Genomic DNA, 27,321 nt, shown 5'->3' with positions numbered 1-27,321 from the left:
GCAATCATGTCTTAAAGTTAGTGTTTGATAGTTTAGAATACTTTGCCACTAAAGATATGCACTATATGCACTTTTGTTTGATATTAACAATATGACTAAATAAGTTATGCACCAATGATATATGGCACATATCTTTACATTGTAGTATTTGTAGTCACATGAGGTTTTGTGTATATTATCACCTGTATGCAATTAGTATCAACTGTGATACCTTTGTGATTAGTTGTAGAGGAAGTGGGAGGAGCCTGTTTGAATATATAAGCACTGTTTTGTTCACTTTTTGGTTGTCTGAGGAAGGGGTGAATGTTCCGAAACGTCACACATTAAAGTTGCTGTGGTTTAAATCCAGAGAGTGCAATTGTTGGATTGTGTACACTGTGAGATTTTGCAATTTTGCACCTTGGTATTTGTCTTTCCAGCGAGTGGGAGTGCGCTTTCCACCAATTTGTATATATATATATATATATATATATATATATATATATATATATATATATATATATATATATATATATATATATATATATATATATATATATATATATATATATATATATATATATATACATATATATATATATAAACATATACACATATTTAGCCAACTCTATGTGTGCATATATATGTTAAAGTCCTTTGCATCCCTTCAGTCTTAAGCAAAAAGCCGGAAAAAAAACTATTACTTGTGCTTCAGTTAGTGCACCACTCATAAGCTTTCACACGTTAAACGGAAATAAAACAACATTGTAATGTATAACTGTTCATTTCCTCTGCCTTTGCTATAAAGTGTAAGTGTTCTACTTGCTCCAAAGAGTCTGGAGTGCATACCTCTTGGAGAAATGAAAACTGAATTTATAACTGAAATGAAAACTCAGCCTGCAACATTCTACACAGTGACTGCTTAGCACAGAACACAACATGTATAATTGTCTCAAATTGGACACAGAAATAGTCCAGGAAAATTGATTGAACCAGACTTTTTAAAGAGTGTATCACAGAACTACTGTTGATTTGCAAAACCTTGCAAAATGTTTCCAAATTGACAGGGGTAAATGATTTTAAAATGTTTATTTTGCAATCTTTTGAGTTCAATGTAATTTTAAATTGATTATGAAACTGAAAGGTATATTAGGGGCAGCAAGTTCACTGGCTTAATATACCATTTCCCACTGATCTATTAGTGGAGAACATGAAAGTTTTATTCAGGATATGAGCATCTATAGCCCAAAAAGAAAAGGCAATACATATTCAACAAGCAAAACATAGTTGTGATGCCCCTTTATTGTATTCTAAGCATAATGTTCAGCATTTTCATAAATATATTCAAATATATATAAAAAAAATGTACCAGCATTTTTCTACTGTATTCTTTATTAAAGGGTATGTTTTTTAGGACATTTCTCTAATACACTATTCAACTTTAATATAATCCATCCCATAATGATTTCAAACTATATCAGCACTATCTGGTTTTTAAGTATTTGGCAAGATTTGTTATCAAACACACCATTTAATCCTAATACCTGGGAGAGCCCCCTTCCTGACTTTTATGTGTAGTGAGATTTTGTTTTCTAAAATAAACCCAGCTGTTTCTGCGTTATCTTTGCATATAGAAACAGCTAAACTTTTTTTTTTTTTTTTTAATGATCAGTGTGTTTGCTCATTCGTGTAAATATTACAGCTGGATGCTGGAATTCAGAACCTGCCCATTGTTTGCTTATTTAAAGGTGTTCTTTTTTACTCTATCAACTGTCTTGCATCTCCCTTTAGTTAATTAAATACAATTTGAATCTTCACATTCACTTGGGATCACATGCCAGCAGCATACCTCACATTGCAGTCTCGTGTTAAACTTTACATAAGAGTAAAATGTGATGGTCACTCTTCCTAGCTGCAGGGATGCCGGTGGTTCAGCGCTGATCCTAATTATTCAGTGACCTATTCACTTTACCAAATCAAAGCTTCATTCAGGAAACAAAGCCAGCCTGCTGGATACAAAGCAGAGAGCAACTGGTTTCTTTTTCTCTCTTCAGTTTTTGGCAACTTTCAAACGACTTGCCGCCTGTACCACTGGAAAAGACCAATACTGACCACCCACAATCTACTGACCATCTATAATCTGCACAGGAAAAAAAAGTAAGGTCTTTTGTTTTAACTAACATAACAATTTTGGTTATACTTGACTATAATTGCAAATGAAGTGGAGTTATGTCTAAGCTCTGCCCAACCAGCTATGTATGAAATGACAGATATCAATAGATATGCTAAACTCTATGTACAGCATTATAGAGCAATTTATTGATATTTATTATACACTATAAGAACAATTTCATCTGAAATTATCTGGTGTTTATTTTCTTGGCAAACCTAAAACGTACTTTAATAAATCTATTGTGGGAACAGTGGCTTGTTATTCTAAGCTTTATATGCAAATTACTTTGTATTCTGTTATACAACTATAAAATAGAATATTTTGTTTAGTCTTTGCAGACATTTAAATATTTATGTGAATATATGGTCATATAAATATTTTTTTAGCTTAGTATTATTGACTATGTATTCAAATAAAATTTATTGAACTATGCTGGTATGCTGGTTTTATTTATATATCAGAATGTGCAATCAAGTGTTATTTCATTCTTTTTGTATATATAGCAATGTAGACAAACTTTAGTTTGCTCTTGAGTATAACTTTTATAACAATTTATTCATCATAGTAAAAGTAGACTACTTAAAACAAAAAAGTGGAATGAATTAAATTCTTTCTCAGATTAAAAATAATTCCACAGATTTTGTTTTTTAGTTATGCTTGACAGTATTATTCAGGTTTAATATTTTCTTTTCTAGTTTCTTTTATGTATGAGATGTGCACCAAATTCATCCTGAGCTGCAGTTAGTTGTCTGCTTTTTTATAGATATTATTTATAGGCTATACAATTAGCTGTTTAGAAGACATTATTTGTCAGAAGCCAGCGCGGCTAGTTTACAGACAGGACCCACACGATAAATGCAGTGTGGAGAGGGCATAGGTTTCTCACTTTTGGCTAAAAGATACAACAGTAATTGTCCCTTAATTTGTTTCCAAAGTTTGCTACATTTTGCCTGGAGTAAATACAAACCTATGTTGCTTTATATAAAAAAAAATATATGAATATTGATATTTAGGAAGATGTATAGAAGAACATCATATACCTGTCACTGTTTATATAAGGAAAATTAAATTTAGTGAAATTGTATTTTTTATATAATAAATATGTTGCAATAAAAATTTAAATTAAGTCGTTTTACCAAACAGGTATGTAGGAAACCCAGAGCTATATAAGACATGTTGTATTAACTGTACATGTAGACTGGGGGACTTCCAATGTTTGATTGCATGTAATTACTTTAACTACATTTACAGAAATACCAAAATCAATCAAAGTCAATGAAAATTAGAATGACTGGTTTCAGCATCTCTTCACCAAAAGGCTATTTTAAGGTTTATTATATTCTACACTGCCACAAATTTGCCCTGAACGGAGTTGAAGCTAGATATACTGACTCATAGCCCGTTTCTTGTACTATGAGTCACTAGAGCTTTTGCCTTTCTGGGCCTTCTCTGTCTGGAAGCTGTTTTGTTGGGGGGTTTTCTAGGTCTCTCTTTATACACCAGTGTATTCAGGGGTGTCAGTTCAGTAATCAACTGACTAGAAAAAGAAGTTCCACCCAGTGTTCTGAGTTATCTCTGTAATTTAGCATCTGACCTAGTGGCTGTTCTACAATATTATTTAATCTAGATTTGACCTTGCTGTCTACCCTTATGTCAGATTATCTTCTGACTTTATTTTGCCTCTGGACCTTTGGTACATCACTTTGTTTTGTTCCTATTCCACTCTGCACAAATTTTAGCTTATTAATGAATTCAAGAGTGGGCTCTGACCAGCTCAAATGTGAGTGAGATTCCTAACCCAGTCATGCGTTCACTGTCCTGCCCAGCAGTCTTTCTGTTTCGCTGTATATTATGTGTACTATGTTTCAACATTCTTCACTTTGGGTTTTGCCAGCCAAGATGTTGGTGAGCTTCCATTCACTTTTGTAGGTTCTCTGTCCAGGCAGCTGTGTCCCTGTTTTGCCTTGTACCTTGTCTATTTTGTTCCAACCTTCTCCTGTGTGCTTTTGTGGGTTCTTCATACCCACATGTCGATGAACTTTCCAACCCAGCCATGGGTTCACTGTTCAGACCAGATGTGTATCATGTCAATCCTGCTACAGCATTCTTCATTGTGGGCTCTGCATACTTCAGATATGGGTGAGGTCCCCAACTCAGTGGTGTGTTACAGTTCAGTTCCATTTTTCTACCTACACCCTTAAATCTTCAGTCAAGTTCCACTCTGATTATCCTCTGCTTAAATGTTGCCTGTTTTTACCTTGAACTATAAAAGTCTCTCAGTGTGCCTAAAAGGGATGAGCCCTCAGGGATGCTGGTTGCCTTGGTCCCTTTTAGTGCTAAGAATTCATTCACTTGACACTTGACTTCTGCCACTTGCCTCCCACAGCATGATACAGCTATGAACTATTCATCCTGTAACTTTGGAATATCTGAAACACTCAACTAAAACAATAAAGACCATTCTTTCAAATAAAAGTCTTGTGTCCCTCTAGCAGATAGACACCCCCCCACCAAAAAAAAATAAAAAAAATATTTAACACTTTTGCAGGATTTGCCATTCCCATAATCCAAAAAAAGAGGGAAGACTCTTTTTGTACACCTGCCATGTGGTCCTTATACAAACCGTGGTGATATTGCAATAACAGTTAAAAAAATTAAAGAATAGGAAAAGTGTTTTGGACCATTTGATAATTAGACAAAAATCAAATGTTTGCTTAACATTCATTTTTTTAAAAAGTTTTCTCCCTATGTATAATGTAATATGGAAATAATAAAATATTTGAATATTGAAATATCAACATTTGAATACTGATTCTCTATGGAGATAAATATTTAAATTTCATATTTGAATATCAATGAGAACATTGGTTCTAGAAAATCAGTTCCAATATTTGCCCAACCCTGGCATCTCTAAGAAGAAACACACAAGAGATATCCTTATAACATGATAGCAATATATAGTAAACCTATGTAGGATTATTTTATTGCTACAAATAATTTTATTTTGGTATGATAATTGAATAACAATTCAAATTGTATTTAATTAAAAAATATTGGTATCTTGCCTATCCTTAAAGGGACATTAAATGCAAAATATATTTTATGCACTTCCCTCTAATTATGGGAGCCACCATTTTGGAAACAATATTCCACTGCATGTATCTGAAGTGAGGATAGAAGGGAAAGATGTGACATGATAGAAGCCTTCAAATATATGAAGGGACTTAATAAAGTAGAAGCTGAAAGCATTTTTCACAAAAAAATAAATGCCAAAACAAGGGGTCACAATCTAAAGTTAGAGGGTAGCAGATTTAGGAGAAATTTGAGGAAGCATTTTTTTTAAAGAAAGGGTGGTGGATTCATGGAATAAACTTCCATTTGAGTTGGTAAACACAAAGACTGTAAAGGAATTAAAAAATGCCTGGGACATGCATAAGGCTATCCTAAGGAAAAAGTAACCTAATATGGGTAAACTTGATGGGCCTTTTTGGTTCTTATCTACCATCAAATTCTATGTTTCTATGAAGGACAGTTGCAGCACATGTACAAGCAATGAAATGCATTGAAAGCTATATTTCAACAGGATGGCACTCATGACTAGAGGGAGATGACCTCAGCACTTTGCTTCTAAAATGTATTTAAAGGGACACTGAACCCAATTTTTTTCTTTCATGATTCAGATAGAGCGTGACATTTTAAGCAACTTTCTAATTTACTCATATTATCAATTTTTCTTCTTTCTCTTGCTATCCTTATTTTAAAAGCAGTAATTTAAATCTTAGCAGCCAGCCTATTTTAGGTTCAGCACCATGGATAGCACTTGCTTATTGGAGGCTTACATTTACCAACCAATAAGCAAGCATAACCCAGGTTCTCAACCAAAAATGGGCTGGCTCCTATGCATCACATTCCTGCTTTTTAAATAAAGAAAGCAAGAGAATGAAGAAAAATTGATAATAGGAGTAAATTAGAAAGTTGCTTAAGATTGCATGCTCTATCTGAATCATGAAAGAAAAAAAAAATGTGTTTTGTGCCCCTTTAAAATCGACAATTGACATGTGCAACGCTAAAAATGTAATTTAGTTTTGTTTCATTTTCATTAGTTAAATAAATAATTTAGTTTCGGTAAATTAGTTAAGTTTTTAAAAAAAAATTGTTTCGGAAAATTAGTTATGTTAAGTGAAATCGTTTTTTTTTGGATCCATTTGTTATTTCGGATCCATTCTTTATTCATATTTATTATTCTATTCTAAATATAAATAACAAAATTATTTAAAACCGCTGACACTAAATAACGCTATTAACCCCTAAACCGCCATCCCCCCACATCGCCAACACTTACTAAACCTATTAACCCCTAAACCGCCGCCCCCCATCGCCGACACTAACTAAACCTATTAACCCCTAAAATGCAGTTTCCCAACATCGCTGACACAAACCAAACCTATTAACCCCTAAACCACAGTTTCCTGACATCGCCGACTCTAAAGCATTTAATAAACATATTAACCCCTAAACCGCCATTCCTAAACATCGCCGACACTAACTAAACCTATTAACCCCTAAACCGCAGTTCCTCGACATAAACAAAACCTATTAACTGCTAAACCGCAGTTCCCCAACTTGCCAACACTAACTAAAACACTAAATAAACCTATTAAACCTTAAACCGACGTACACCCACAAGGCCAACACTTACTAAGTCTATTAACCCCTAAACCACAACCCCAAGATTGCAATAACCGAAATTAAACTATATTAACCCCTAAACCTAACACCCCCTAACTTTAACATAATTAAAATAGACCTAAATTAAAGTTACAATTATTAACTAGCTACCTATTTAAAAAATAAATACAAACTTACCTGTGAAATAAAAATAAAACCTAAGCTTACACTAATAAAACCTAAGATTACTAAAAAGAATAAAACCTAACATTACTAAAAATAAAAAACCTAACATTACTAAAAAAATAAAACTACAATTACAAAAAATAATAAACACTGAAATTACAAAAACAAAAAAAACTACCATTACAAAAAAATAAATGAAATTATCCAAAGCAATAAAAATTATTCCTATTCTAATACCACGTTTAAAAAAAAAAAAAAAAAAACCCACCCCAAAATAAAAAACCCTAATCCTATATAATAAATGGCCAAGTATGTTTGTCAGATGCAGTCATGCGCAGTAGAGACTGCACGTGATAAACATACCTGGCCGTTTGGATCCTGACACTCAGCACTCAGCACAGAGCAAGGCTGAAGCGGAGTGTCAGGGAGCGTGGCCAACGGGAGCATCGCGATGGGGGCGTGGCCAACGGGTGTCACCACAATGCGGCGTGGTCGGGCGGGGTGCCGCAATGGGGGCGTGGTCAGAGAGGCAAAGGCTTTCAATTAAGAAAGGGCCAAAGAGGGGGGGGAGAGAGCCAAAGAGGGGGGGGAGAGCCAAAGAGGAAAGAGAGCCAAAGAGGAGAGAGAGCAAAAGAGGGGAGAGAGCCAAAGAGGGGGGAGAGAGAGCCAAAGAGGGGGGACAGAGAGCCAAAGAGGGGGGGAGAGAGCCAAAGGGGGGGGACAGAGAGCCAAAGAGGAAAGAGAGCCAAAGAGGAGAGAGAGCAAAAGAGGGGAGAGAGCCAAAGAGGGGGGAGAGAGAGCCAAAGAGGGGGGACAGAGAGCCAAAGAGGGGGGGGAGAGCCAAAGGGGGGGGAAGGGAGAGAGCCAAAGAGGAAAGAGAGCCAAAGAGGAGAGAGAGCAAAAGAGGGGGGGGAGAGAGAGCCAAGCCAAGCCAAAGAGGGGAGGAGACAGAGCCAAAGAGGGGGGGGAGAGAGAGCCAAAGAGGAGGGGGAGAGAGCCAAAGAGGGGGGGGAGAGAGCCAAAGAGGGGGGGAGAGAGCCAAGGGGGGGGGGGGGAGCCAAAGGGGGGAGAGAGAGCCAAAGGGGGGGGAGAGAGCCAAAGGGGGGAGAGAGAAACAAAGGGGGGGGGGGAGAGAGAACCAAAGGGGGGGGGAGAACCAAAGGGGGGGAGAGCCAAAGAGGGGGGAGAGAGAGAGCCAAAGAGGAAAGAGAGCCAAAGAGGAGAGAGAGCCAAAGAGGAGAGAGAGCCAAAGAGGGGAGAGAGCCAAAGAGGGGAGAGAGAGAGCCAAAGAGGGGGGAGAGAGAGCCAAAGAGGGGGGGGGGAGAGAGCCAAAGAGGGGGGAGAGAACAAAAGAGGGGGGAGAGAACAAAAGAGGGGGGAGAGAGAGCAAAAGAAAGGGGAGAGAGAGCCAAAGAGGGGAGAGAGAGCAAAAGAGGGAAGAGAGCGAGCAAAAGAGGGGAGAGAGCCAAAGAGGGGAGAGAGAGAGCCAAAGAGGGGGGAGAGAACAAAAGAGGGGGGAGAGAGAGCAAAAGAAAGGGGGGAGAGACAAAGAGGGGAGAGAGAGAGCAAAAGAGGGAAGAGAGCGAGCAAAAGAAGGGAGAGAGCGAGCAAAAGAGAGGAGAGAGAGCGCAAAGGAGAGGGGGGAGAGAATGCAAAAGAGAGGGGGGATAGAAAGCAAAAGAGAGGGGGGAAGAGAGGGGGGGAGAGAGCAAGGGGTGGGACCGCTGTACTGCAAAAAATGGCCCGTGTACACAGGCTTTAGTACTAGTCTATAATAAACTACCAAGGGCACCTAAAGTTAACAGCGCTTTTGCCAAAAAATAAAAACAAACACCCCCTAACATTACAATCCCCCACCCCCAAACCCACAAAATAAAAATAAACCTAATCTACCCATTGCCCCAAATAGGGCATGTGTATGGGCATTGCCCTTAAAAGGGCATTCAGCTCTTTTTTGGACCATTAAAAATAAAAAAAATGCCTAATCTAAAAAAAACAAAAATAAAAAAAATCCCATTACAAAAAATAAATTCCTATTCTAATACCCTGTTTAAAAAACAAAACAAAAAAACACCCCAAAATAAAAAAAATAATCCATAATAAGCTAACAATAGCCCTTAAAAGGGCCTTTTGTAGGGCATTGCCCTAAAATCAACAACCCTTTTGCTAAAAAATTACAACCCCCCACCCCCCAAACCCACAAAATAAAAAAAACCTAACTAAAAAAATCCTAATCAACCCATTGCCCTGAAAAAGGCATTCAGCTCTTTTTCGGCTCATTAAAATAAAAAAAAGCCCTAATCAAAAAAACAAAAACAAAAAGTACCTAACACTAACCCCAAAATCGGTTGCTTAAGTCCGGTGAAAGATCTTCATCCCAGCAGCGAAGCATCTTCATCCAGGCATTTTCTATCTTCTTCCTCCCTGCGGAGGCGGAGGTCCAGGCGGAGTTCCATCGGTCCGACGTGGTGGTCCTCTTCATGCGATTGACCGCCGCACACTGAAGATTCAATGCAAGGTACCCCTTTTATATTGGGGTACCGTTGCATTCCTATTGGCTGAAAAATTCAAATCAGCCAATAGGAATGAGTGCTGCTTAAATCCTATTGGCTGTTCAAATCAGCCAATAGGATTTAAGCAGCTCTCATTCCTATTGGCTGATTTGAATCAGCCAATAGGAATGAGAGCTGCTTAAATCCTATGGGCTATTCAAATCAGCCATAATGATATATATGTCTATATATGTGAACATATATATTAATGTTTTTATATGTGTATATATGAATGTAAATACATATATACACATATAAATACAATAATATTTATGTACACACACACACATATATATATATTATATATATATATATATATATATATATATATATATATATATATATATATATATTATATATACATATACAGATACATCTTTAGCAATGTATATGTATGTGTCTCAATGTTAAAGGGACAGTCTACACCAGAATTTTTATTGTTTTAAAAGATAGATAATCCCTTTATTACCCATTTCCCAGATTTGCATAACCAACACAGTTATAATAAAATACTTTTAACCTCTGTGATTATCTTGTATCTAAGCCTCTGCAAACTGCCCCTTTTTTCAGTTCTTTTGACAGACTTGCAGTCTAGCCAATCAGTGCCTGCTCCCAGATAACTTCTCGTGCACGAGCACAGTGTTATCTATATGAAATACGTGAACTAACACCCTCTAGTGGTGAAAAACTGTTAAAATGCAATCTGAAAGAGGTGGGCTTCAAGGTCTAAGAAATTAGCATATAAACATCCTAGGTTAAGCTTTCAACTAAGAATACCAAGAGAACAAAGCAAAATTGGTGATAAAAGTAAATTTGAAAATTGTTTAAAATTACATGCTCTATCTGAATCATGAAAGTTTATTTTGGCCTAGACTGTCCCTTTAAAGCCATTTGCCTATCTTGAGCCCTTTTAACTTTGTGCAATATTTTTTTGAATAATTTTAACTGTATTTCAACTTTTTAGTTTTGGAAAACAGTAAACCAAAGCTCTGAGATTGCAGAAAGGATTAAAGTATAAAGGGTGATTGCGCTAGCGCAATTGTGATTTTACTCAACTTTTATTAATGAAAGTAAAATGGCTAGCAAACACATGATTATTCTAGCGCTAAACCATTTGCACCTCACTTGTAATCTAGCCCAGAGACATTTTACATCATATAAAAGATTGAAAAATAGAAAAAGGAACATAAATACCAACACAAACATATTGACATAGGAGAATTAAAGGGACAGTGTACACCAATTTTCATATAACTGCATGTAATAGACACCACTATAAAGAATAATATGCCCAGATACTGATATAAAATTCCAGTATAAAACTGTAAAAACGTGCTTAGAAGCTTCCAGTTTAGCTCTGTTTAAAAAGTTACTGGAACACCCACTGCAAGGGGAAAATAGCAGATCCCCCCCCCTCATTTGCATTTGAAAAGACCCTGTACACAAACAGAAGCAAGATGGAGTAAGTATACATTGGTATTCTCCTAAAACTTTGCAGCTTGGTTAGGAGTCTGAAAATCAGAGCAATGTTATTTAAAAAGAAGCAAAACTATACATTTTTTTTTTTTTTAAAAAAAAAAGCAAACTTTATGGACTATATAAATAGATCATCTACAAAAAAATTATGCAAAGAAAAAACAAGCGCATAATGTCCCTTTAAGAAAACAAATACAACACTAGAAAATAGATTATTGACAATATACGCACTGTATAACACATTTTTTGTACTTTCTAGTTAAATAGCCTTTAACAGCCATTAAAAGCAAACATGAAAATAAATAAATTCTGCTAATAAAAAGTAAACCAATCTGTGACACAAATTTCTTTTAGTCTAAGAAGTACATTGGCTCCTCCTAATAAGGCAAGTGGGGTGGAGTTTGATCATTGAAAAACAACGGCAGCAAACACAATGTTAAAGCGTAAAACAATTTAAACTTACCTACTATATTCATTTATTGTGTGATTGCTGAAAAATCTTAAAACTACAAGTTGTTCACTGTCCCTCTCATAGGTTACAAGAATATTTATCAGTGCTCCCTCTAAGGGCAGTTTAGTGAGCAGCACAGCAGTGAAACAGTTAATTAGAGCAATTAGCAAACACTACACAGTGCAGACTGCAAGGTGTGGTTCCCTTATTAACGGTTTCACTGCTGGGCCTCTAACAAAACTGCCTTACATTAGCAATGCTCCAGTCATCCATAACTGCTTCTGTGAACTGCTTAAAAAATAATGTGATTATTTAAAGGGAAAGTAAACACCTTGTAATTACAACATTTTGTTTATTCTTTTTAATCCAATAGATTAACATACCAGCAAGATTTAAAGCATATTAGAACAGATTAACACTGTGTTTGCATGAATCGTTTTTCAAAGCTCAAACTCTTCCCACCACTTATTTAGAGGAGCCAGTCTGTTCTCAAGTCTAAAGATGACAGGGCTTACCACTGTTATTATCTTAACAAAATTTCAATCGTTTGGTTTCAACAGAAAATATTAGACAACAAACAGCAAATTAGCAACAGATATGTGATATAGTTAGGCTTCTGAAGCCTGTCATGTTCTCTTTCAGTTTTCAATTAAAAAAAATCCTCAATTTTCAGACATTACAAACTAAGGGAACAAAATAAATAATTAAAGTATAATACAAAGATGTTTTTGCTGTGTATAATTTACTCCTTGACATGTGGTCGTCATCCACACTATGGACCAGATTATGAGTGGCGCACTAACTGTTTTGTCAGTGGCGGCTGGTGAATTTTTAGGATGGGGGTGCACAAGACCCTGCCCCTATTAGAAAGCCACGCCTCTTTGAAAAAACACGCCCCTTTTAAAAAAACACGCTCCTTTTAACAAGCCACACCCATCAACTTGAAGTAATAGTTTAATAGTTTGGCGGTTGTTATGTAATATATAACTTGTAGGTAGGTAGCTCTGCAGCTGTTAGAAAATATACAACTTAAAAGTTTAATAGTTTGGCGGTTGTTATGTAATATATAACTTGTAGGTAGGTAGCTCTGCAGCTGTTAGAAAATATACAACTGAACTAGTATAGGCAATTAGTTTTGTGGTGCCGGTTGTTATAAAATAATAGATTGCAGCTAATAGCTATTAGAAAATATCAACTAGAACTAAATTGTTGAAGAACTCCCTAAAAATCCAGTATACTCCTAAAATAATCTCAGACTCAGACTGTATCTGTTTAAATTACAAGTAGAAAAATAAAAATGTTTTTATTTTTAAACACTAGTAGTTCAAGTTCAAGACTCAACTCAAGTTACTCTATATAAAAAGCAATCTCAGACTCAGACTGTATCTGATGTTTAAATTACAAGTAGAAAAATAAAAATGATTTTATTTTTTAAACACTAGTAGTTCAAGTTCAAGACTCAACTCAAGTTACTCTATATAAAAAGCAATCTCAGACTCAGACTGTATCTGTTGTTTAAATTACAAGTAGAAAAATAAAAATGTTTTTTTTTTTAAACACTACAAGTAAAGTGCTAAACTGACTAAGCAAATTGTTTTAAGAAGAGAGAACTCCCTCTACCTAACCTAAGTACTCTAAATGTTAAAAAGTTAAAATAAAAAATGAACTTTTTTTCTCACACACACTGGTGTCTAACTGTCTACTACTAATCTCTCAACTCTGTAAGCAGTGGCGTCACTAGGGTTGGTGTCACCCGGTGCGGTAAGTTATGGTGTCACCCCCCTTCCCCCCAGAAAGCAGACACACACAAACACAAAAACACACACATACAAACACTCAGACACACTCAGATGCACACACAAACACTCAGAAACACACAAAAACACACATACAAAAACACTCAGACACACACACAAAAACACTCTGGCACACACACACACACAAAAACACTCAGACACACACACAAAAACACTCTGGCACACACACACACAAAACACTCTGACACACACACAAAAACACTTAGACACACACACACAAAAACACTCAGACACACACACACAAAAACACTCAGACACACATACACACACACACACACACAAAAAAACACTCAGACACACACATATAAAATATGTAAACTGCATTAATTATAAAGATCATGCCTACTAGAGCTCCCTGGCTCAGAAGAGCATCAAATGAAAGATAAACAGAGCACTCTAAAAATAAATCACTAAAGAAAAGGTTTAGGCGCAAACTATGAAAATTCTGCTCTCTGACTCTGTTCCAAGTCTGTCAGTGCCTGCCGCTTCTTATGGCCAATCACCTCTGCAATCTGCCCACCCCCAGATCCCCGCCCACCCTCTCCTCCTACCTCTTCAGTGTGCACTTAGTGTACCGTAACCATACCGGTCTGGTGGGCCATACGTGTCTCCTTTACTTTAGAGACAGTGTCAGACAGTCATGCGGTCAGGTGCCAGGCATCCCCCTCACGATTTCCCGGTTCCCGTTTAGAGAGACAGCACAGCAGTGAGTGACTCCACTGCCCCACACGTCACTGAGCAGTGAGCACAGATAGGCAGGCAGGTTTAGGCTAGCAGCGCAACTTCGCAAGCCCCACGGCACGCCTGCAACATTCATAGTGAAATTGGGCAGGGGAGGAGCAAAGTACAAACAAGCAAAAGCAGCCGTGAAAACTATTTGTGGAAATTGCAGCGCTGGCTCAAGGGGCAAAAAAATGAAGTGTCTACAACTTCCCCAGTCCCACTAATGTTCACAAATGCTGGCCCCTCTAATAAAAAAAAATCTATGCATCTCTACATTGTATTTCTTTGAATTTTAATAAAATAAAAAAAAAAAAAAAAAAAAAATTTTTTTGGTGGTGTCACCTCCTGGAGGGTGTCACCCGGGTGTGGCTCGCACCCCCCGCACCCCCTAGTGACGCCACTGTCTGTAAGTTAACTAACTACTTAGCTTAAACTAAACTAATAAGCTGCAGGCCTGCAGCAAAATAAGGCCCACTGCCCAGTACTACTAAGTATCTACTATTCTCAATCTCAATTAATAATCTCTCAGGCTGGCAGCAGAGCTAGCAGTACTGTAGTAGAAATAATAAAAATATAGAATATTCAGTAAATCGTTCGTTTTTAACAACAAAGTCAAGAGGCAAGTTTGTTGAACAGAGCTCTGTAAACAAGGCTCCTATCCGCTCAACAGCTATCTCCTCAATGAGATTTTCGCGCCATTGAGGGGGAGGAGCCTTGTGGGGGCGGTCACATGCACGCAACAGCATATCAGAGGCGAGATCAAGGCATCAGGCAGACTGTGGGAGGAGCCAGAGCACAGGCTGAAGTCAGCTCGCACACTTCAGCCTGTGCGAATAAGAGTCTAATAGTAGTGCCGGGCTGGGAGGAGCTACGCCTGCACAGTGATGCATAGAGATCACTGTGCAGGATAGGGGTTTTCTTTATCGCACGTGTGATCAGGTTTAGGATAGGGGAGGTCAGGTGACAACTTGTGAGAGTGGTGTGCGCACAGTACACAGCAGCCGCAGTGCCAGAGCTTAGAGAGGAGGAGGAGTGAGAAGCTAGTGACTGATGCGGTGTGGTCTGGTGACATCAGCTGAGCTGAAATCCTGCAGTCTCTCTGGCTCTGCACTGTCGTCGTCCGGCGTCCGCCTGGTCCTAGCACCCTCCTGCTTGGCTGCTTACAATAATACATAATAGTATACATTACTTAATTAAAAAGTTGAGCCCTGCACTGGTGGTACCTAACTTTACCTGCTAGTGCTACAGACTCAGTATGAAATCAATAATGTATAAAACACACACACTAATAAAAATAAAATGTAAACAATTTTTTTTTTTTTGCTCAATTTTTTTTTTTCTCCTTGCCCAGGAGGTTCACGTTCGAATATGCACAACTGGAGGAGCCTCCACTGTGTTTTGTGCAAGCAATATCAGCTTTATCGTGGCTGTTTGTGCGTGTTGCAAGTAGCGCTCATTTTAAAAATTGAAAGTAAAGGCAAACACATGAGTGCAATTGTAATTTATGCTAGAATGGCTACCCGACTTCAGAGCCCTGGTTAACTGTTACGTGAGTCAAAAAAGTGCCTCAAAACACATAAAAAATACACTTAAAAGTACAGTTACACTCATAACAACACTATATGATAACAAATATACAAAAATAATATTGCACAAAAAAGTTATAAAGGCTCAGAGATCTGTATATGTATGTGTATATATATGTTATATGTGTGTACACATGTATTTATGTAGTTATATGTGTATATATGTATTTAAAGACATATATATATATATATATATATGTATATATATATATATATATATATATATATATATACATACATACACATATAAATGTATATCGACATATATAGAAGTGCATTGGAACCCTTTGCAGTCAAGTTGATAAAAACTTGTAAAAGCATATTTATGCAATATTCATTTTTAATTAAGTGTTAGACTGTGTATTTTCTGTAAATATTTCAAATTCCAATGTTCTGCACGTAGCAGAATATGTTCTATGTATTTTAAATAGATATATATACCTATATATAATCATCTGTATGTATATTATACATACCTGTATTGTATATATATATATATATATATATATATATATATATATATATATATATATTGTACCAAAAATATAAATATATATATTTGCACTTAAGAGTGCACTTGAGAAAATGTGATCGGATTTGCACGCGTGTAGGGTGTTAGTTTTTTCTACTTTTCTTGTTCTATTGACTATTATGGGAGAATACAGTAATGCGGTCGCCATTTTCTAACGTCGGCATTTAGCGAGCATCAGGTTAGCTTACTTCTAGAGCAGTTAACGCACAAGCTGGAGAGCAAAATACCTATCCACCCTTAATCTAGCCCTATGTCTTTAATGCGGAAGACGACGGTGTGTTGTCTTCCGGGGGCGGGCATATTTTTACCTGATCAAGCCCCTGCACTTACCCACACATCCCAGATGACCAAGTGGCGCAGGGGTGTCAGTGATGTCACTAGCCCTTGAGTGCTTGACTGCAGTTAGAAGCTTAAGGGAGCTGGATGGAGGGTATACAAACCCCTCAATCTCAGCTCCTTAAGCCCCTGAAGCATCCAAGACTCACCGTTTGAAAGGCAATTGGCTGCTCTTCTAAATGCTTTGTTTTGAGCATGTACAGTTTAAACATAAAGCACAACAAAATAAATACATATTCCTTTACATATATTTACACTTATAATAGGCTATCAAAAAGGACTATAGACCCTCATGACCACTTGTTCAAAGGTATAAGCCCCTCTTTAAAATAAAGCCCCAATATAAGTTTTAATTGCCAGGTAATCACTGTGGTAATAGTGATCACCTGGTGTTAAGAAATGTGCATTAATTTGAGTAGAAACCGTTATAAATAATTAAAACAATTTTGTTATTCTGTAACCAATCTTCATGTTATACCTATGTTAGTTTCACTGTGTTAATACAAGAAGATTTATAAACCTGCTTGCTATTGCAACAATAATTTATTTATACATCCAACATTATAATAAAATATTTTTTTTGCAGTAAAATATAAAGACACCAGTCTCAAAATTGTATTATCTTTAACCACACTCTAGAAGTACAACACTATTAGCTAGTTAAAAATACAAGGTTCATTTATATAGTTAATTTAAAATGCAAAATAGTGGCCAATGATGTTGCTCTTAATGGAGATACAATAACAAAGGTAGACTCTGACACATTTTGCAGATTCTAACACAATGTGTATTCTATTACTGTCCACAGTAGTTATCCTTTGAAACAAACTATACACATTCAATACTATATGTTGTTAGATATATATTCGTAAGGAAATTTCAACAGTACGGTTAACAGTCTCTGCATTCAATTAATGTAAATCAGGGGTTTGTCCGTATGGCCCAATGTGCTTTTTAGACAAGAGTAACTAATACCTCTTAGTTCCGTTCCTAGATGATTATTTGTTTCATCAGATCGTTCAAAATTACCTGCAGGTTTGTGTATTCTGACCTTAGCACTTCAATCTGTGAGATACTGTGTTGTTTCCTGATACCGCTTGTCAGCAGTTTGTGTACGTTGAAATGGATGGTTGGATTCACACTGCCAATCAGCTCCTTTATTCCCAAGTCCTTCTTGTGTGCACACACTTTTTGAATAAACTCAAGGCTTACAATTACTCCTACCGCTCTACTTGCATTCTTAAGCTGTTCTTTTCGCTGATGCTGTTATAGATGGATCAAAATGGGCTCCTGAGCCTGAGTTGTTTTTCTGGAGTATTGCCATACACGATTCTTCTATTCCCAGCTTCAATGTGAGAAAGCCACCAAGAGAGTTTATCCTTGGAGATGGGGTAGGAAGCCTCACAATTTTCAGACAGTAAAGGGCATTGGGTATTGCTTCAGACAGTAAGAGAGGAAACTCTTGAAAGCCTGTCTTCTACTATGTAATGTAAGTCCAATAAAAATAGTATTACTGCATACTGCAATACTCTTGTTATTTTGATATTAAAATGGGATTAATATATATATATATATATATATATATATATACAAATGTGGAGATAGGTGCACTCCCACTAACAAGCTTAATATGCCAGGGTGCTTAGAGTAGTAGATAGAGCTGAAGGACGAAGCACTCTCAGGTCTTATTAAGTGTACAACACAATTTTATTTACAGTGACTTTCGGGGTGTTCACCCCTTCATCAGTCCAACAAGAGTGAAAAGAACAAACATTCATTTAAACCAAATCTGATCCCTCCCCCAACACAAAATTCCGCCAAAACGGTTGCCATGGTGATATCCAGGTGTTACAAACTATGCAACATCAAAAAACATAAAAAAACATCAAAAACATAGTATCCACATTGATAACATGAAACATTGCAATACCGATTGTTTCTTAAGTGAGCATAGCTAAAGTGATAATGCTAATAATATCCCTAACATGAAACATGTGCGTGTGTCTAAGAAAATTGCACCCAGTAAAAATCACTACAATGGGACATATTGTATACGAGATATAAGATATGTTTTTGCATTGTTTGATACATGGAAGACAGCAGCCATAGTATATAAGTCATCAGATTGTGCTGTTGATGCTTACCGTTATTGTTTCAAATGCTGATCATGTTTTAAGTGGCATCTGTCACATACGGCATGTATTACAATAAAGTCATGACAGTGTAAGAATCGGGTCAGCTTGGCCCCGCCCATATAGGGCGTGTATTATTGTGTCATAGACATTACGGTGTTTAACTTGCATATCATATGACTAATTGTGTCATGGTCCTAGCAATAGTATGTCTCTATGGCATAAAGGGTGGATTACTAAGAAATCAGATTTGGTTTAAATGATTGTTCTTTTCACTCTTGGAGGTCTGATGAAGGGGTGAACACCCCAAAACATCACTGTAAATAAAATTGTGTTGTACACTTGATAAGACCAGATAGTGCTTCGTCTTTCAGATATATAATCATGACTTGGGTATCTAGACACTTATAATAGGCCATCTAAAGGCCTAGAGATGCCAAAGACCACTTGTTTTAATACCTTTGTAACCTTATGCCTAATGTAAAGTTTATGTGAAACTGCTGATGTGATGTTAAAGGGATAGTAAACCCCAAAAATTTATTTTATGATTCAGATAGAACATACAATTTTAAACAACTTTCCAATGTACTTCTATTATCAAATTTGCTTCATTCTCTTGGTATCCAGCATATCCTCTTGTTATGCTGAAGGGACAGTATTGCACCACTGGCAGCTAACTGAATAGTTATCAAATGGCAAGAGACAAAGGTGTGCAGGCACCAATTAGCAGCAGCTCCCACTAGTGTATGATATGTGCGTATTCATTTTTAACATGGGATACTAAGAGAATGAAGCACATTTGAAAATAGAAATGAATTTAAAAGTGTCTTAAAATGACATGCTCTATCTGAATCATGCAAGTTTAATTTTGACTTTCCTATCCCTTTAACCTGTTTCAACTAATATTTAAAAAATATAAGAAAGGCAGGGGTGTATTTTGTTCTAGACAAACAAAGCACTTGCCTAGGGTGGCAGAGAGGGAGGGGCAGCACTTTTTTGTGCCTATATTTGTAAGAAGCTTACAGTTATTTTAGAAGTATTATACAGGTATATAATGGGAGATTTTGCCCAAGAAGCTTACATTCTAGGGGGTATAATAAGAGACTGTTCATCAAGCTTACAGTTTAGAGTTAGATCTGAACCTTTTTTTTATTCAGCTAGCTGACTGACTAGTTTTGTTGGCTTTCAGCACTTAGTATTGTGTTTTGGGAAGTATTGTTTCAAAAAAATGTGTGTTTGTTTTTATAGATATATTGCAGCAAAAGATTGGTGTGTGTGTATGTGTATGTATATATATATATATATATATATATATATATATATATATATATATATATATATATATATATATAAAAATATATATATATATATATATATATACTCACCGGCCCACTTTATTAGGTTAGGTACACCTTGCTAGTACCAGGTTGGACCCCCTTTTGCCTTCAGAACTGCCTTAATTATTTGTGGCATAGATTCAACAAGGTGTTAGAAACATTCCTCAAACATTTTGGTCCATATTGACATGATAGCATCACGCAGTTGCTGAAGATTTGTCGGCTGCACATCCATGATGCAAATCTCCCATTCCACCACATCCCAAAGGGGCTCTATTGGATTAAGATCTTGTGACTGTGGAGGTCATTGGAGTACAGTGAACGCATTGTCATGTTCAAAAAACCAGTTTGAGATTATTTGAGCTTTGTGATATGGTGCATTATCCTGCTGGAATTAGCCATCAGAAGATGGGTACACTGTAGGCATAAAGGGATGGACATGGTCAGCAACAATACTCAGGTAGGCAATGGCATTTAAACAATGCTCAATTTATACTAAGGGGCTCAAAGTGTGCCAAGAAAATATCCTCACACCATTACACCACCACCACCAGCCTGAACCATTGATACAAGGCAGGATGGATCCATGCTTTCATGTTGTTTATTCCAAATTTTGACCCTACCATCTAAATGTTGCAGCTGAAATTGAGACTCATCAGACCAGACAACGTTTTTCCAATCTTCTATTGTCCAATTTTGGTGAACTTGTGTAAATTGTAGCCTCAGTTTCCTGTTCTTAGTTGACAGAAGTGACACCCAATGTGGTCTTCTGCTGCTGTAGCCCATCTGTGTCAAGGTTCGACGTGTTGTGCATTCAGAGATGGTATTCTGCATACCTTGGTTGGGACCAGTGGTTATTTGAGTTACTGTTGCCTTTCTATTATCTTGAACCAGTCTGCCCATTGTTCTCTTAACTCTGACATCAACAAGGCATTTTTGTCCACACAACTGGATATTTTCAGTATTTCAGACCATTCTCTGTAAACCCTAGAGATTGTTGTGAGTGAAAAATCCAGTAGATCTGCAGTTTTAGAAGTATTCAGACCAGTCCATCTGGAGGGGGGGGGGGCAGCAAAATTGTGAGTCCCTAGTGCAGCACAAAACCTTAATACTCCACTGAAGCAAGGTCCAGCCATTTCCTAATTATTGGTTCAATCTTGAAAGCGTTGTGCCATGAAAAGATAGGGTAGAGGAATACCAAACTACTCACTAAATGGTTTGAAAAACATGATGATGGCTAATTTTTAAAGTTACAATCTTTTTGCTATCCTTTTGTTAAAGGTACATGAGACCCAAACTTTTTCTTTCATGATTTAGATAGAGTGTACTAATTAAAAAGCTATTATGAAACTGACTTTGTTCTCTTGGTATTATTTGTTAAAAAGCCAGTCGGGAGACAAAGGAGCATTCACAGGTCTGGTGCACTACAGTATATGTCAGCAGAAAATGCTATACATTGTGAAAACACTGCTGCCATCTAGTGGTCATAAGCATTCATGCAAAATTGCTGACAGTGCTTCAGACATATGCATGCTTCTAATACTGCTTAGATATTCTCTTTAACAAAGTATACCAGGAAAACAAAGACAATTTGATTACATAATTGGAAACTTTCTTAAAACTGCATGCTCCATCTGAATCATGAAAAGCAAAATTGGGTTTCATGTCCCTTTAACTGAAGACAATACAACATTTCTTTGTTCTTCTGATCAATTCTAGCAAAGTGTCTGTAGATGTAACCCCTTCCAACATTACCACTGCAAAACAACATTATTCTTCTTATGCATATGAAAAAGCACTATGTTAAAATATATGTGTTTAAAAAAAAAAAAAGATAAGCTCCTAGAGATAGATTGCTCATTGGCTGAAAAGAACAATCCACACTCTGTAAAAAAAAACATATTTAAAGGGACAGTAAGCCTAAAATGTTAATTGCAGTACTTAAAAGATTTAGGCTTACTCTCATTGTAACTTCTTAAATGACATCCCCTGCAATAATTTCACTCTTTGGAGCAAAGAATATTTTCTAATTATCCAGAGGGGAAATTAGGAAGGAACCGGGGGCTAGTAATACCCAAGAATGTCTGCATTTTATTATTTATCTGTATCCTCTTACATATACCTATGTGTTTAAAGGGACAGTCTAGTCCAAAATAAACTTTCATGGTTCAGATAGGGCATGTTATATTAAACAACTTTCCAATTTACTTTTATCACCAATTTTGCTTTGTTCTCTTGGTATTCTTAGTTGAAAGCTAAACCTAGGTAGGCTCATATGCTAATGTCTTAGCCCTTGAAAGCCACCTCTTATCTGAATGCACTTTGACAGTTTTTCACCACTAGAGGGTGTTAGTTCATGTGTGTCATATAGATAACACTGTGCTCGTGTTCATGGAGTTACCTAGGAGTCAGCACTGATTGGCTAAAATACAAGTCTGTCAAAAGAACGCAAATAAGGGAGCAGTTTGTAGAGGCATAGATACAAGGTAATAACAGAAGTAAAAAGTATATTATTATAACTGTGTTGGTTATGCAAAACTAGGGAATGGGTAATAAAGGGATTATATATATTTTAAAACAATAAAAATTCTGGTGTAGACTGTCCCTTTAACCCTTCAAAGGGATTAAACATGTTGGGCTCCATTGTCAATGTTCTTTGGGAACGAGGTTCGCTATCATAAACCTTGTTGGTCTGGCCTTGCTGCGAGCATCTGCTGAACAATTTAACATTGCACAAGCCGCCAGTGGTGCAATGCCACCCCCTCGGATCAGGATGATGAAAAACACACTTTAGGTGGTGGAGAGATTAAAGGGACATTATAGTCAAAATTAAATTTTCATAATTCAGAAAGGGCATGCAATTTTTTTTGACGGCTTTCCAATTTACTTTTATCCTCAAATTTGCTTTGTTCTCTTGGTATTATTTGTTTAAAACTAAACCTAGGTAGGCTCATATGCTGATGTCTAAGCCCTTGAAGGCTGCCTCTTACCTCAGTGATTTTGACAGTTTTTTATAGCTAGACAGTGCTAGTTCATGTTTGCCATATAGATAACATTGTGCTCAGTCCCATGGATTTATTAATGAATCAGCACTGTTTGGATCTACAAATAACTGATAATAATAATAATGATAATAATAATAATTGGCTTAAATGCAAGTCTGTAATAAGAACTGAGATAAGGGACAATCTTCAGAGTTTTAGATACAAGGTAATCACAGAGGTAAAAAGTGTTTTAATATAGCTGTGTTGGTTATGCAAAACTGGGGAATGGGTAATAAAGGGATTATCTATCTTTTGAAACAATAAACATCTTCAAGTAGACTGCCTTTGCTTAAAGGACCAGTCAACACATTAGATTTGCATAATCAACAAATGCAAGATAACAAGATAATGCCATAGCACTTAGTCTGAACTTCAAATGAGTAGTAGATTTTTTTATAACAAATTTCAAAGTTATGTATATTTCCACTCCCCTTGTACCATGTGATAGCAATCAGCCAATCACAAATGCATATACGTATAGTCTGTGAATTCTTGCACATGCTCAGTAGGATCTGGTAGCTCAAAAATTGTAAATATAAAAGACTGTGCACATTTTTTTTAATTGAAGTAAATTGGAAAGTTGTTTAAAATTACATGCTATATCTGAATCATGAAAATGTAATTTAACCTGAGTGTCCCTTTAATAAATGGAGCACTTGGAGCAAGTTGTACACATCTGGTGAGTCAATGACAAAAGGCATATGAATGCAGCCATCAATCACCAGCTAGCTCCCAGGAGTGTGTTGCTGCTTCTATATAAGTATGCCTTTAAACAAATGATACCAAGAAACTAAAGTAAATTTGATGATAGAGGTAAACTGTAAAGTCTCTTAAAATAGCATGCTCTACCATGTCTGTTTAATAAAAAAAACATATATGTCCCTTTTACGATATGTACAGCCAATGGAAAACCACAAGATCATTTGCTTTTGAATAGTTTCCTCTTGGATTTGAAAGGCCCTAAATTTGAGAACTGCAAATAAAGCCATGCAAGGTGTTATACTTCTTCTATAAAGTTCTGTACAAGCCTCCATCACTTAGTTCTACTATAACATAACTGTTGAGACTTGCTGGTGACAATCCATCAATCTTCTGTTTAGCCGGTGTTAAGAATGCTGCAGGCTTGTTTTTTGCAGAACATTGTGTTACCTGCCATTTATTATCCCTTAGCAGAGTAGTCCTTATAACAATAGATTTGCATGTAATGTTTAAAGGTCATGAGAGATAATTGCAAATAAAAGGCCAAACCAAACATGTTACATAATTCAAGACAGCAAAACTGTTTTTCCCACCGTAAGAAAACATTTTGCTTATTTTGTCATTATTTAAATGATAGCGACATGGAAAGGTTAAGATACCTCTGGAGGAAAACACATACAAACAATTTAATGTTTCTCCTTTCAAGTCATTTTTACTTTTAAAAATATGACTGGGTTTATAAAAGTGTAATTATTATTATCATGCACTAATTACAAAAAGTATATTTACTAGACCAACCTGCATACGCTGTCTGCATTTATCAATGCATTTATCATTGCACCAGCAGTTCTTGTGAACTGCTGGTGCAATGCTGCCCCCTACAGATTCGCGGCCAATCAGCAGGGAGTTCCATATCTGATCGGGTTGATTTCTGTTCGCCACCTCAGAGCAGGCGACAAGTTATGGAGCAGCGTTCTTTAGACAGCTGCTTCATAACTTCTGTATCTGGCGAGCCTTCAGGAAACAAGGGGCATCAAGTTCCATACGGAGCTCGATAAATATGCGCCATAGTATGGACTTTAAACAAAAATATATATTATTTTAATGTTTCTTTAATATCCCCATAAATAAAATAAAAAACTACAATGGGCAATTTGAGCATTCACACATAAAATGATGCGCCACTCCTCTTGTCCTACAGTATTGGTGTATCCTATTAAAAACATATTTTAATACCTTATTTTTAATATAAAACTGAAAGACAAATTTGATGTATTTGATGTATTATGGCACATAAGGGAGGAGAAGAAACCATGACACAGGGCTTATTCATTTAGAAACATTAATTAAAAACAATAAACAAATAATGGTAATTGATTAAAAAAGTATTGAATTAAAAAGATGCATGACATATTTGGGTCTTTTCCAATCTATAATAAGAATCAAACACAATTCTTCACAATGGTTTTAGTGTGGTTGCAAGCTCTAAGGTAAACGTTAAAGGGACACAAAACCCAACAAATGTATTTCATTATTCAGATAGACAATTCAATTTCAAACAACATTCCAATTTACTTCTATTATCTAATTTGCTTCATTATTTAGATATCCTTTGTTGAAGAAATAGCAATGCACATGGATGTGCCAATCACATGAGGCATCTATGTGCAGCCACCAATCAGCAACTGTAATAATCATTATATATTGGGGAAAAATGTTATGGAACTAAAAACCACAGAGCTTAGACATTGACTAGTTAGTATGTTAATGATATAAAACGTATTAAACTCTTCTAACAGTTTCCAGTAAGTTGATAATATTTCTACTAAATTGGCATTAAAATATATCTGCATAAAATAAGTCTTGTTTTTACTAAGTGGCACAGAATATGAATATGTAAAACTGTAGGTTTTAATTGTTGAAATAACCTTAAATACTATTATAAGTGAAATACAAAATAACTGTAAGTTGAGAAGTTACCATATATAAACTTTTTTTTTTACTGAAGAGCATTATTGGCAATGTGGCAATACCAATTATTTGTTACTTGACTTTAAAGGGACAGTCAACTCAAATGTTTTTATTGTTTTAAAAGATTGATAATCAGTTTATTACCCATTCCACAGTTTTGCACAGAAAACACAGTTATATCAATATACTTTCTTTCATGTAATTGGCAAGAGTCCATGAGCTAGTGACATATGGGATATACAATCCTACCAGGAGGGGCAAAGTTTCCCAAACCTCAAAATGCCTATAAATACACCCCTCACCACACCCACAATTCAATTTTACAAACTTTGCCTCCTATGGAGATGGTGAAGTAAGTTTGTGCTAAGATTTCTACATTGATATGCGCTTCTCAGCATTGTCGATGCCCGATTCCTCTCAGAGTACAGCGAATGTCAGAGGGACGTGAAGGTAGTATCACTTATTTGAATACAATGATTTCCCTAACGGGGGTCTATTTCATAGGTTCTCTGTTATCGGTCGTAGAGATTCATCTCCTACCTCCCTTTTCAGATCGACGATATACTCTCAATTTACCATTACCTCTACTAATAACTGTTTTAGTACTACTTTGGCTATCTGCTATTTGTGGATGGGTGTCTTTTGGTAAGTATGTTTTTATTACTTAAGACACTCTCAGCTATGGATTGGCACTTTATGCAATTATATAAAGTTCTAAATATATGTATTGTACTTATATTTGCCATGAGTCAGGTTCATGTATTTCCTTCTGCAGACTGTCGGTTTCATATTTGGGAATGTAAACACTTTAAGAAATGTATTTCTTACCTGGGGTTTAGTCTTTTATTAATTGGACTACTTTTTGCAATTGCCGGTGTTAGGCCCGTGGGTGCGTCAAATGCTAGACTATATTGCGTCATTTTTGGCGCAAACTTTTTTTGGCGCGAAAAAATACGTTTATGACGCAACTTCATAATTTCCGGCGTCATACGTGACGCCAAGACCTTTCACACGGCAGCGTCATTAGTGACGCAAGTGTGTCATTTCCGGTCATTTTTTTGGCGCCAAAAAAGTTTACATTACGTTGTGCGTCATACTTGGCGCCAAATTTTTTTCATTATTTCAATACCCCATTGATGTTTGCCTCCTGCTTTCTTCTCTATCAAGAGGCCTATGTTTTTGCATTTTTTCCCATTCCTGAAACTGTCATTTAAGGAAATAGATAATTTTGCTTTATATGTTGTTTTTCTCTTACATTGAGCAAGATGTCCCAATCTGATCCTTTCTCTGAAGTTTCTGCTGGAACATTGCTGCCTGACATCAGTTCTACCAAAGCTAAGTGCATTTGTTGTAAAATTTTAGAAATTATTCCACCGAATGTAATTTGTAATAGTTGTCATGATAAACTTTTACATGCAGATAGTGTTTCTATCAGTAATAGTACATTGCCAGTTGCAGTTCCTTCAACTTCTAATGTGCATGATATACCTGTAAATTTTAAAGAATTTGTTTCTGATTCTATTATGAAGGCTTTGTCTGCATTTCCACCTTCTAATAAACGTAAAAGGTCTTTTAAAACTTCTCATTTAGCTGATGAAATTTCAAATGACCAACAACATAATAATTCATCCTCTTGTGATGAGGATCTATCTGAAACAG

At 36.3% G+C, this 27,321-nt stretch overlaps 1 protein-coding gene across 1 annotated transcript in view; it reads left to right on the top strand.

Annotated features, from left to right (window-relative positions):
• The first annotated feature begins 1,820 nt into the window (after window positions 1-1,820).
• The window catches only part of OCA2 (OCA2 melanosomal transmembrane protein), a 739,048-nt gene continuing 713,547 nt past the window's right edge, over window positions 1,821-27,321 (top strand). Inside the window, exon 1 of the mRNA XM_053707724.1 lies at window positions 1,821-2,136. The gene's annotated coding sequence lies outside the window, so the exon portion shown is untranslated. The remainder of the gene's footprint in view (window positions 2,137-27,321) is intronic.

Source organism: Bombina bombina, chromosome 3, assembly GCF_027579735.1.
Source record: "Bombina bombina isolate aBomBom1 chromosome 3, aBomBom1.pri, whole genome shotgun sequence".
Classification (NCBI taxonomy): domain Eukaryota; kingdom Metazoa; phylum Chordata; class Amphibia; order Anura; family Bombinatoridae; genus Bombina; species Bombina bombina.
This window is presented reverse-complemented; position numbering and strand designations above follow the sequence as displayed.